Below are 13,954 nucleotides of genomic sequence, written 5' to 3'. Positions count from 1 at the left end.
GATATTTTGGGACAAGGATGTGACTCCTTTTGTTGCTGTGAATCAGAAAGTGGAACATACGGAGCCCCTAAAGGGACATGGGAATTTATTTTTTTTTAGACATGTATCTCGTGGCCACGAGAAAGTATCTCGTGGCCACGAGAAAGTTTCTCGTGCGCACGAGAAAGTTTCTCGTGGCCACGAGATACTTTCTCGTGGCCACGAGATACATGTCTAAAAAAAAAAAAAATCCCATGTCCCTTTAGGGGCTCCGTAGGAACAGGACAAAAGAGAAGAGAGAAAAAAAACCAGGTGACAACTCCTAACTTACGAAAGTTCCTGTATTTTATCATATAAGGGCCAATTTGTGTTATCTGATGAGTCATTGTGGAACGCAGTTGTGGCTTTAACGAGACTACATCACCACTCTTCTCAAGTTGCAGTAGATGGCCGATTCATCCGTTGTACCGAGACTTATGAAGTATGTCTTGTCTGTAGGTTGAGCAGGGATACAGCTGTTGTGGCTGATGGTGGAATGGTGAGACAGACAGTCAGGAGGAATCGGTGAGGACGCAGCAATGAAGTTGCTGGAATCCTGGCGTTGAGCTGCAGATGAAGAGAGAGCAACTGTTTTTAGTTTTTCTTTGGAAACAGCGGTATCAGTGGCTTTGAATGTGTTCTTGGTCTCTCCTGTGAGAAACATAAAAACCTTCATATAAATGTGAGGTCTGAATTGTCATGTCTGTTCATGTTTTTGTTTTGGTCATGCGTCATGTCTGTTCATGTTTTTGTTTTGGCCATGTGTTTGTTTTTTGGACTCTTTTTAGTTTGTGGTTGCACTTCCTTGTTTGGTTTGGTTTCCATGGTCACCCATTAGTTTTCACCTGTCTTGTCACGCACCTGTTTCACATCTCGAGTCACGCACCTGTTTTCACTGATCACGTCACTATTTAAATCTGTCTGTTTCTGTTGTTCGTCCTGGCGTCCTCGCACTTTTTCATCACCCTGATTCATGTCATGTTCACGCTTCTTTACCAAGTAAGTTTTTGTTTATTATTGCCACAGTTTGTGTTTTTGTTTTATTGTTCATAGTTTTTGCCATTGTGCAAGTTTTGTTTTCATAGTCAAGTTGTTACCTCCGCTGTGAGCGCCTTTTGTTTGTTTCCTTTTTTTGTAGTTTATTAGTGTCAAAATAAATCATGTATTTAAATTCACACCTTGCCCGCGCCAATTTTCCTTTGCCTTCCGGAGAAGCAAAACCCAAGAACCCAGTCATGACATGAATAGATTGATTATTTTATGTTGCAAACATCATTTAGATGCTTTTTTTGTTGGCGTGCTGAAGGTTGGAGGCCAGAGTTCGCCAATAACACTATTTTTTTTTAACTGTTACTTTGCAGTCTTAGCATTTATTATTTTGCATGGTGACGTTATTAAAACATTTGCTTCTCAGTCTGCATTTGCCATTCTGGCCAAATAGCTCAGTCTTTATCTCACCTGACCATAAAAAAATTTTTTTCCTAGAACTTGCACAGAAAGAGGAAATTTTAGTTGCGGTTCGAAAGGTGTCGACAACAATTTAATACTGCCTTATCACTGGACAGTGACCTTGTTTGTTCAGTTTCCAGTTCATGGCAGGCTTAAGACTTGGTGGTTCCGTTTTCTTCTTCAACATCCTACTTTTTTTTAAAGCTCTCATCTAAGGGTGATAATTTGAGTCTTCTTCCAGACCAGGCCCCTGGCGCCCTAGGCAAGATTTTAGGTGGCGCCCCCCCCCCCCCACACACACACACATCGGCAGTGAAGTGTATATACTCACAAGAAACCGAATAGCTTTGTCTTTGACCTTTTTTTTTACTTAAAGAAAGCAAATTAACAATCAGAATAGTTAACAAGATTAAAAAAAATATGGATGAATAAATGAATACAAAAAATAAAAAATGAATATATGAAATACAATATTTTTTACATACATAAACACAAAATAAAACGTGTCAAAAAGTTGCATAAAATAAATTAAAAATACAATATAAAGCGGTAGAAAATGGATGGATATATACTTACAGTGTGTATATAAAAAAAACCTCAAGGGAAGTGTTTGAAAGAAAACCAACGCCTCCCATCTAACCTGATGGATCTTGAGAGGAATGGGCGAAACTGCCCAAAGATAGGTGTGCCAGATAAAGTGAAAAAAGCCAAAGTAATACTTACTTAGCAGAGACGAGACGGAAAAAACACTAATTATAGACCAGTTTAATTATTCCCACAATTCTCCAAAATTATTGAAAAAATATTTACAGATAAGACAAATTTATCAATTTATCAAAAACAAAGTATTATCCAACAGCCAATACAGATACACAGAAAATATTGAAACAACAGAGAAAATTACCAACACAATAGATCGTAAACAGCTGCAGTATTTATCTATCTAACAAAACCCTTAATTTAATACAATCAATCATAATATCATAATACAGAAATTAAAAAGACTACATGATAAAAATGTTTTTGTTTTGAGTGCAAAATAACACAATTATCAGTCAAGGAAACACAATTTACATGTTTTTTCCTGATGAGAATACAAATCCACAAACATCCATCTCTTGTGTCATGAACGAGCACGCATGTCAAATGTATGCAGTGATGGGCAAGCTACTTCCAAAATGTGGTCAGCTAAACTACAAGTTACTCTCGATTACGGCTGCAACTAACGATTAATTTGATAATCGATTAATCTGTCGATTATTACTTCGATTAATCGATGAATAATTGGATAAAAGAGACAAACTACATTTCTATCCTTCCCAGTATTTTATTGGAAAAAAACAGCATACTGGCACCATACTTATTTTGATTATTGTTTCTCAGTTGTTTGTGCATGTTGCAGTTTATAAATAAAGGTTTATTAAAAAAAAAAAAAAAAAAAAAAAAAAAAAAATTTAAATAATAAAATTGCCTCTGCGCATGCGCATAGCATAGATCCAACGAATCGACAACTATTTTTATAATCGATTTTAATCGATTTAATCGATTAGTTGTTGCAGCCCTACTCTCGATTAAATGTAGCTAAGCTACAGGGGAAGCTATCTACGGAGATTTGTAGCAAGCTACACGGCAAAAGTAGCTTGCTACAACAAAGCTACATTTAACGGTATTAATATCTATGAGCCCACATGTATAATATCAATGTTAATGTACTGTAACTTAGAGTGTACAAATGGACCCAATAAGAGTCCGTCACTCTTAACTATCTGTCATTTAGCTGGGGACACCCTACAACCACCTCTAGGAGTCCCCGCATCCCACTGTATGTATTTAGTTAAGTTTACTTTACTTTGGCCCACCCCTATAATGTTATTATTTTCTCTACCTACCTACAGTAAAAAAAAAAGCATACATCTATATACTGACAAAAAAACAGATGACTTGCGTGTTGTTTGGGAACAGTTGATAATGGTTATGTACAGTAAAACATTTCATAAATTCAACTCATCTTAATGCAGGGGTGTCAAACGTATGGCCCGAGGGCCAGATCAGGCCCACGAACAGGTTTTATCCGGCCCGCGGGGATAGTTTGCTAAGTATGAAAATGAACCTGAAATTTTTGAATGGAACAGCTGATCTAAATGTGTTCACCGGTTGTGGCAATAGCAATTATTTGTATCTTTGTAGATGATGCTACATATGAACCACATGATGTTAGTACATCAGTCGAGGAAAATGATCAAACTACATAAATAATATACTGTAATTTGATTTTGATATAATTTTTATCTTGATAGATTGAAAATTAACACCAATGAGTTGACTGATGAACATTATCACATACACTACCGTTCAAAAGTTTGGGGTCACCCAAACAATTTTGTGGAATAGCCTTCATTTCTAATAACAAGAATAGACTGTCGAGTTTCAGATGAAAGTTCTCTTTTTCTGGCCATTTTGAGCGTTTAATTGACCCCACAAATGTGATGCTCCAGAAACTCAATCTGCTCAAAAGAAGGTCAGTTTTGTAGCTTCTGTAACGAGCTAAACTGTTTTCAGATGTGTGAACATGATTGCACAAGGGTTTTCTAACATCAATTAGCCTTCTGAGCCAATGAGCAAACACATTGTACCATTAGAACACTGCAGTGATAGTTGCTGGAAATGGGCCTCTATACACCTATGTAGATATTGCACCAAAAACCAGACATTTGCAGCTAGAATAGTCATTTACCACATTAGCAATGTATAGAGTGTATTTCTTTAAAGTTAAGACTAGTTTAAAGTTATCTTCATTGAAAAGTACAGTGCTTTTCCTCCAAAAATAAGGACATTTCAATGTGACCCCAAACTTTTGAACGGTAGTGTAATTTATTCAGAAAATATAAATAACGACAAATAAAGTGCATGTACTATTAACCGCAACAGGTAATTGTAAAAAAAAAATCCAACAACAATATGATTTGTACAATATTAGAATGTGCTTATTCTATTTTTAAACAAAGAAAACAATCTGAAGTTGTCTTTATTTATTTTTTTAAGTTATCGTGCCGTGATTTTACCAATCCGGCCAGCTTGGGAGTAGATTTTTCTCCATGTGGCCCCTGATCTAAAATGAGTTTGACACCCCTGCCTTAATGTGTGTTCCTAAATTTGTGTTGGACGTCTTAGATGAAGAGAGCAGTTTTAATTTGGGCTTGGAAAGTAAACAAGTAAAAATGAATGTTTTTTGGCATTTGACATGTGTTTAATTGTACTTTCTGGACTGTATATGTCAACAATTCAAAAAAACAAATAAAAAAAAATAAAAAAGAAAGAAATATCAAGCAGCTAAAATTTGCCAAAAATTACAAAATAAAATCCATAGAAACCCAAAATATACAATAATTGCTTAAGCTGAGATAGGCTCCAGCATCCCCCGCGACCCCAAAAAGTGACAAGCGGTAGAAAATGGATGAATGGATGGATGGCAAAATGAATTCCAGAACCTTTCAGTCATTCAAGGCCAATTGAAAATATTCCACGCTGTCATTGCGTCTTAGGTTTTTTTTACAGTAGAGTAAATACTATTTGCATCTTGATTCATGTTAACCTGAATTCCACTGCCAGAGGAGTACTCAATGTTGCTATCAGGGTTTTGTTCTGTTGAGATGCTGCCTAAGTCCTGATGGAAAGTGACCCTAGAATAGTGCACCTGGTCTACTGGAGGCCGGACAAGGCCAGTCAAACCAGACAAGGGTCGGATCGGTATCTCCTCATAGGGGTGATCAGCAGGATCTCCCTGGAGAGGACATAGAAACGAGGAACTGAATGAGGGATGAATAGCTGTAGAGCTGAGAAGTAAACAAATATAAAACACACAAACCGGATCGTTGAATACAGCAGTTGGCCCCTGCACTGATGATCCTCCTGCAGCATAGTGATTGGAACATGACATTGGTCGTTTGACTAAAGACTTAAAACGTATTGTGTGATTGCATCATTTAGGTGAGTTATTTGCCATGACTTTCAGTACAGAGTGCACCACAGGCGGCGATCTCGTCGGTGCTTCGGGGCCCGAGCATCCACGTGGGATTGATGGCAACTTTCAATCTTAAAATAATTTTTGAAAAATCTATCTTGTTGTAGTTAATTTTGTGGCGAGTTTGTAGGTATTACATAATTATTGGGATACATGTTCCTTTTTGACTGTACTTAAATGTATAATAGACTGTATTTATATTATTCACATGTGAATAATGCTGTATAATAGACTGTGTTTTTATTTTTCACATGTGAATAATGCTGTACAATAGACTGTATTCATATTATTCTCGTGGTGCTGATCAATAAAGTACTTTCTATTGTATTCTATCAATAAGTTACTAAGCATATACTTTTCAAAGGTCAAACAAGATTTCATTATGCCCAGTAATGAATTTATAACACAATCAAATTGACTTCGTACATACTATAAACAAACGAATGAAGGGCATACTTACTCAACAGCCATACAAGTCACACTAAGGGTGGCAGTGTGAACAATGCCAACACTGTCATAAACATGTGCCATATAGTGGAACCACACTAAACAACAACGACAAACACATTTTGGAAGAATAGTTGCACCGCAATACAAAATAAACACTACAGAACAAATTCCCAGAATTCCTTGTAGCACCAACTCTTCCGAGACGCTAGAATATAAACAAACGCCATAGGTGGATCTACACCTAACATCCACTGTTTGATTGATTGATTCCGTACAATTTACCACTAAATGGTAACACCCGAATACGTTTTTCAACTTGTTTAAGTCGGGGTCTACGTTAATCAATTCATGGTAGATGCAATGATAGCACGTACAATAGCGTATCTAATCGATACTACTATGATTACATCGATATTTTTTAACATCACAAAATCTTCTTTCGTTTTTTTTTAATGTATATTATGTTTATAAACTCAGGAAATATGTCCCTGGACACATGATGACTTTGAATATGACCAATGTATGATCCTGTGACTACTTGATATCGGATTGATACCCAAATTTGTGGTATCATCCAAAACTAATGTAAAGTATCAAACAACAGAAGAATAAGTGATTATTACATTTGAACAGAAGTGTAGATAGAACATGTTGAAACAGAAAATAAGCAGATATTAACATTAAATGAACAAGTAGATTAATAATTCATTTTCTACCACTTGTCCTTAATAATGTTGACAAAATAATAGAATGATAAATGACACAATATGTTACTGCATATGTCAGCAGACTAATTAGGAGTCTTTGTTTGTTTACTTACTACTAAAAGACAAGTTGTCTAGCATGTTCACTGTTTTATTTAATGACTAAATTGCAATAAGAAACATATGTTTAATGTACCCTAAGATTTTTTTGTTAAAATAAAGCCTTTATTTAGAAAAGTACCGAAATACATTTGGTACCGGTACCAAAATATCGGTATCGGGACAACACATACCGAGCACCCACTGGCAGAAATGTAGATCGGCGCCTATGGATTGCACAATCGGAGATTCATAAAAATCGTGCCTTCACTTTTCTTCACTGTCAAATACATGCAGTATCCAATGGATACTGCATGTGTATGGATACTATCCATACACTGTTGATATTGTTTATTAATGTGGTTCAAGTTTGCAGTGGTGTACAAGTTCTACAGCACTTGTTTGATATCCCATTAAAAGGCAAAATCATCATGATTTCTCCCAGCCAACCAGTAAATATGTGACTAATAAAGATGAAATAATTATTAAGATTAATATAAATATTTGGTTAATGTGTTACATTGTATTTAATAAAATGTATAATGTTATATAATCATTAATGCTATACCATATTATATCATATTATATTATTTTATACTACATTACATTATATCTAGTGCTGTCAAACAATTATAATTTTTAATCAGATTAATCAAAGATTTGCCGTGGATAAATCATCATTAAATCAAATTTTATAATTGTGTTATTTTACATTAATTAATTAATTATTATTATGATATTACGTTGTATATCATGTCATATCATATCATATCATATTATATTAAATCATATTATAGTAAGTCCAATAGTTAAATGTAATTTATGAATTAATTTGATTTTGATTATGATATGAGATTATAAAATATATTGTATTATATTTTATTATATGCAGTATATACGGTGCTTTTTTGTGAACTTCTGGATCTGACATCTGACATGTTAGCTACTTCTCTTTGTTTATAATGTCTATTTTCTAATTTCCTGCTCGACCTACTCTCTATTTTATGCTGCTGCTGTCATATAGACTGTATATACTGTAATATTGTACATGGTCATTGGTTTATATTGTATATATGTTATAGACATAATATAATATATCTGTATATAAATTACTCTGTACACATATTATGTATATATTTGTGTATATGTTAGATTTTTTAGTAGCTATATTAGTCTATTTATACCTGCATTGTCCTTTCCATCAATGTAACTGAGCTACTGTGTTGAACAATTTCCCTTGTGGATCATTAAAGTTTGTCTAAGTCTAAGTCTAAGATCTGCCTCCCGGGAGCCTTTTGGCCATGGAGACCAGCTGCTGGGTCTCTGCCACACCAGAATCCGTTTGGAGAGACTGGAGGAGATGCGGATGAAGAGACATGGTTGCGGACAAGCTTCACAGTGTCTTGGCTGAATGAGCAGGTATCGGACACCTCTGTCTCCTTGGACGCATCCTGGCTCATCCATGCGGACTGGACACTGGCCGAGAGTTGGTGGGCGGCCGAGGGTGGAGTCGGCTCTCTTGGTTGCTTTGTTGGGTCTGCTCCTTTTTATGGCCATGCTCCCCCCACCCCAGCAGACAAAGGCGTGGAACACTGCAGAGGCCACCACAGTGTATATGTTTTTTTGTTTTTTTTTTGTTTGTTTTTGTTGTTGTTGTTTTACTTTTGTGTCTGTGTGTCTGGTTGCATCAGCTCTGCTTTTTTAATGTCTTTAATGTCCTTTGTGTTCTTTGATGTTTCCCTCTTACGCACATGTTTATATGTGCTATGGCTATGAGGTTTTTTTCTTCTTGGCCTCAGTCTGGACCACCTATCCAGGGGCCCAGGCTTAGACTGAATTTTTTTTTTTTTTTCTCCATTTCCCCAGCGTTTACCTGTTTCTCACCTTTTTTGTAAGGGGCGCCTGAATTTGACAGACCCATTAGCGATCCTGTTCTGTCTCCCTGTAATGTTTGTCTGCTCTTGAATTGGATTGTGCTGAAAATGCTAATTTCCCCTGGGGGATTATTAAAGTGTTTCTGATTCTGATTCTGATTCTGATATTATATTACATTGTATTGTATCGTATTATATTACATTATATCATATTAAATTACAGTAAGTCATGTTACATTTCATGTCATGTCATGTCATACGATAAGTAGTGTAGTTAAACAATTAGAACTTTTCTATTCTAGTCTATTATATTATATCATATTATAATATACAGTATTATATTATATCATGACATGGCATGGCATGGCATGTCATGTCATATGATATATGATATGATATGAAACGATATGAAATCATATTATGCTTCTTATGTGTGCTTAGTGGATATGTTGTGTTATCTTTTTATTGTATAAATTGGAGTTCCACAAACCAAAAAAAAAAATCTCACCTTGTTTCTTAGTGACTTTGTGTCGAAGCAAGACAATTGTGAGCACAGCTACCGCCAACAATATCAAACACACCGGCACAGCCACAATGATATCTGGAAGCATTGACAGGTAAGGATTGTATAGCTATGTGTTTGCTGTGATATACTGTAAACAAGTAAACAAGTTACCTTTGTAAAAACTGTGCATTGATTGTGTTGTCATTGAAGATGCCATAGATGACTTTGGTCTCCACACAGGTGTGACTGTCACATTCATAGTTGGGTGTCTTGATTTTCTAGTCTTGTGTGTGTGTTCAGCTGTATGCAAATTAGACACATGCACTCGTCATCATCCCATTTGTTTATCTGACGATGATAGCTCTTTTTAAAGATGGAACTTTTTACATGCTATCACTTCCTTAAAGGCCTACTGAAACCCACTACTACCGACCACGCAGTCTGATAGTTTATATATCAATGATGAAATCCTAACATTGCAACACATGCCAATACGGCCGGGTTAACTTATAAAGTGCAATTTTAAATTTCCCGCGAAACTTCCGGTTGAAAACGTCTATGTATGATGACGTATGCGCGTGACGTCAATGGTTGAAACGGAAGTATTCGGACACATTGTATCTCAATACAAAAAGCTCTGTTTTCATCGCAAAATTCCACAGTATTCTGGACATCTGTGTTGGTGAATCTTTTGCAATTTGTTTAATGAACAATGGAGACTGCAAAGATGAAAGCTGTAGGTGGGATCGGTGTATTAGCGGCTGGCTGCAGCAACACAACCAGGAGGACTTTGAGGATAGCAGACGCGCTATCTGACTCTAGCCGCCGACCGCATCGATGATCGGGTGAAGTCCTTCGTTGCGCCGTCGATCGCTGGAACGCAGGTGAGCACGGGTGTTGATGAGCAGATGAGGGCTGGCGTAGGTGGAGAGATAATGTTTTTATCATAGCTCTGACGAGGTCCCGTAGCTAAGTTAGCTTCAACAGCATTGCTAGGCTTCGACAGGCGGCACAGCATTAACCGTGTAGTTACAGGTCCAGTGTTTGGTTCGGTGTCTCCTGATAGTAGTATTGTTGATCTGCTGTCTATCCTTCCAGTCAGGGGCTTATTTCTTTTGTTTCTATCTGCATTTAAGCACGATGCTATCACGTTAGCTCTGGAGCTAAAGTGCTTCGCCGATGTATTGTCGTGGAGATAAAAGTCACTGTGAATGTCCATTTCGCGTTCTCGACTCTCATTTTCAAGAGGATATAGTATCCGAGGTGGTTTAAAATACAAATCCGTGATCCACAATAGAAAAAGGAGAGAGTGTGGAATACAATGAGCCCTTGTACCTAAGTTACGGTCAGAGCGAAGAAAGATACGTCCTGCACTGCACTCTAGTCCTTCACTCTCACGTTCCTCGTCCACAAATCTTTCACCCTGGCTCAAATTAATGGGGTAATCGTTGCTTTCTCGGTCAGAATCGCTCTCGCTGCTGGTGTAAACAATGGGGAAATGTGAGGAGCCTTTCAACCGGCGACGTCACGCTACTTCCAGTACAGGCAAGGCTTTTTTTTATCAACGACCAAAAGTTGCAAACTTTATCGTCGATGTTCTCTACTAAATCCTTTCAGCAAAAATATGGCAATATCGCGAAATGATCAAGTATGACACATAGAATGGATCTGCTATCCCTGTTTAAATAAAAACATTTCATTTCAGTAGGCCTTTAAATAGGGACGTCTTCAGCAGATGTGTGTAGCCAACTGTACTGAATGTGTCCGATTTAGCACAAATCTATTCACACGCTGACCACATTTCTAGTCAAAGCAAATAGCATTTACGGAAAGGGAATATTGTAGACGTGAATTACCTTAGAAATATTCATTTAAAAAAAAGGATTTTTAATTTTATTCTAAAAAAAATAAATAGATATTCCCGTCAAATCACTCTTGGAATGAATATAGGTATTTAGTTATCTTAAAAGTTTTGAAGTCATTTTTTTATTTTCTTTATTTTCTCAAGCTGCTACACCTCTCCTGAAATCTCGGGGGAGGAAAAGAAGGCGCAAAGAAAAATGTCACACTTTGAAAATCAATTTACATGATTATCATCGTGTCACTGTCTTGTGCCATTTCCAGCTAAATAAAATGCCCCATCAGTGCTCCTATCACTCTCCTCTGGTTCTGTTCCCTTACCATTCAAAACAGCTGTTATCCATCCTTTGCTTAAAAGACCGAATCTCAATTCCGACCTCTTGCTAAACTACAGGTTACACCTTTCGTTTATCTTTAAAATCCTAGAAAAAAACTCTTTCAGTCGGGTTTTAAGGCAAATTAAACTACTGAAAAGGCAATCGCGAAAGTAACTAATATATTTTGTTACTATGGATGCTGTTGCATCATCCACGTTGTTGCCACCTGATCTCAGCCCTGCTTTACATTCCGTTGATCATAACATTCTACCAGAACATATGCAATAACATGTCAGTATGTCAGACTTGGCTTTTTCTTGGTTAACTTACGTATATCTCACTAAAAGGATGCACTGTGTAATAATGTGACCTCGGAGTATGTGGTGTCCCACATCTGCAGGCCCTTCCAAGGTTTCAACCATTGGGTTGAGATTTTTTCAAACACCCTGATGTGGGATCTGAGCCGAGGATGTCGTTGTGGTTTGTGAAGCCCTTTGAGACATTTGTGATTAAGGGTTATATAAATAAATTTTGATTGAAGAATGGCCGCCCGGATCTGAACCCGAGCGGTGTTTTGTTATTGGACTTTTGTGCCCGTCACAAATTGTCCATAACGAACACCATGTTCAAACATAAGGGTGTCCATATGTGCACTTGGCACCAGGACACCCTAGGCCGCAGTTCCATGATCGACTTTGTAGTTGTGTCATCGGATTTGCGGCCTCATGTTTTGGACACTCGGGTGAAGAGAGGGGCGGAGCTTTCTGCCGATCACCGCCTGGTGGTGAGTTGGCTGCGATGGTGGGGGAGGATGCCGGACAGACCTGGCAGGCCCAAACGCATTGTGAGGGTTTGCTGGGAACGTCTGGCAGAGTCTCCTGTCAGAGAGAGTTTCAATTCCCACCTCCGGAAGAACTTTGAACATGTCAAGAGGGAGGTGCTGGACATTAAATCCGAATGGACCATGTTCCGCGCCTCTATTGTCGAGGCGGCTGATTGGAGCTGTGGCCGCAAGGTAGTTGGTGCCTGTCGTGGCGGTAATCCTAGAACCTGTTGATGGACATCGGCGGTGAGGGATGCCGTCAAGCTGAAGAAGGAGTCCTATCGGGTTCTTTTGGCTCAAAGGACTCCTGAGGCAGAGGACAGGTACCGACAGGCCAAGCGGTGTGCGGCTTCAGCGGTCGCGGAGGCAAAAACTCGGACATGGGAGGAGTTCGGGGAAGCCATGGAAAACGACTTCCGGACGGCTTCGAAGCGATTCTGGACCACCATCCGCCGCCTCAGGAAGGGGAAGCAGTGCACTATCAACACCGTGTATGGTGAGGATGGTGTTCTGCTGACCTCGGCTGCGGATGTTGTGGATCGGTGGAGGGAATACTTTGAAGACCTCCTCAATCCCACCAACACGTCTTCCTATGAGGAAGCAGTGCCTGGGAAACCTGTGGTGGGCTCTCCTATTTCTGGGGCTGAGGTTGCTGAAGTAGTTAAAAAGATCCTCAGTGGCAAGGCCCCGGGGGTGGATGAGATCCACCCGGAGTTCCTTAAGGCTCTGGATGCTGTGGGGCTGTCTTGGTTGACAAGACTCTGCAGCATCGCGTGGACATCGGGGGCGGTACCTCTGTATTGGCAGACCGGGGTGGTGGTTCCTCTCTTTAAGAAGGGGAACCGGAGGGTGTGTTCTAACTATCGTGGGATCACACTCCTCAGCCTTCCCGGTAAGGTCTATTCAGGTGTACTGGAGAGGAGGCTACGCCGGATAGTCGAACCTCGGATTCAGGAGGAACAGTGTGGTTTTCGTCCTGGTCGTGGAACTGTGGACCAGCTCTATACTCTCGGCAGGGTCCTTGAGGGTGCATGGGAGTTTGCCCAACCAGTCTACATGTGTTTTGTGGGAAGTCCTGCGGGGAGTGCTCAGAGAGTATGGGGTATCGGACTGTCTGATTGTGGCGGTCCGCTCCCTGTATGATCAGTGCCAGTTTTGTAAGCAGCTTAAACAAGGGGACAAACATGGGTTGAAAAATCTGCTACAGTCTGAGAACTAAACTCATATTATGTTAATTATCTGCTGTTTCTGTATGTACAAAACTGGTGTGTTGTCATAACTTGAACGGTTTAGATCAGGGGTCACCAACGCGGTGCCCGCGGGCACCAGGTCGCCCGTAAGGACCAGATGAGTCGCCCGCGGGCCTGTTCTAAAAAAAAAAAAAAAAAAAAATGTAAAAAAAAAAAAAAAAAATTTTTTTTTTTTTTTTTAAAAATTAAATCTACATAGAAAAAACACAAGATACACTTTCAATCAGTGCATCAACCCAAACAACCTCCCCCATGCACACTCATCCACACAAAAGGGGTTATTTCTTTCTGCTACCAATATTCTGGTTCCCACAACATAGACAACACATCTGCAAGGGACACAGTCCCTGAAGCACACATGATTGTATAGGCTGCTGGTCCACTAACATTTTCATTAATTACTATTTTTTATGTAATTATTTTTATATTGTTTTACTTTCTTTTTTATCCAAGAAAATGTTTTTTATTTATTTATCTTATTTTATTTTATTTTTAAAAAAAAGGGCCTTATCTTCAACAGACCAGGTTGTCAATGAAATTAGATTTTTTTAAAGGGTTTTTTAAACCAGGCCCAGTCCAGATAA

At 38.5% G+C, this 13,954-nt stretch overlaps 1 protein-coding gene across 1 annotated transcript in view; it reads right to left on the bottom strand.

The window, feature by feature from the left end:
- Positions 1–5,343: 5,343 nt before the first annotated feature.
- Positions 5,344–13,954, bottom strand: part of LOC133639270 (CMRF35-like molecule 5) — a 29,183-nt gene continuing 20,572 nt past the window's right edge. Inside the window, exons 8-10 of the transcript XR_009823760.1 lie at positions 9,292–9,420; positions 9,124–9,216; positions 5,344–5,376 (exon numbers count right to left, since the gene is read on the bottom strand). The gene's annotated coding sequence lies outside the window, so the exon portion shown is untranslated. The remainder of the gene's footprint in view (positions 5,377–9,123; positions 9,217–9,291; positions 9,421–13,954) is intronic.

The sequence above is a fragment of the Entelurus aequoreus genome, linkage group LG22, assembly GCF_033978785.1.
Source record: "Entelurus aequoreus isolate RoL-2023_Sb linkage group LG22, RoL_Eaeq_v1.1, whole genome shotgun sequence".
Taxonomy (NCBI): domain Eukaryota; kingdom Metazoa; phylum Chordata; class Actinopteri; order Syngnathiformes; family Syngnathidae; genus Entelurus; species Entelurus aequoreus.
This window is presented reverse-complemented; position numbering and strand designations above follow the sequence as displayed.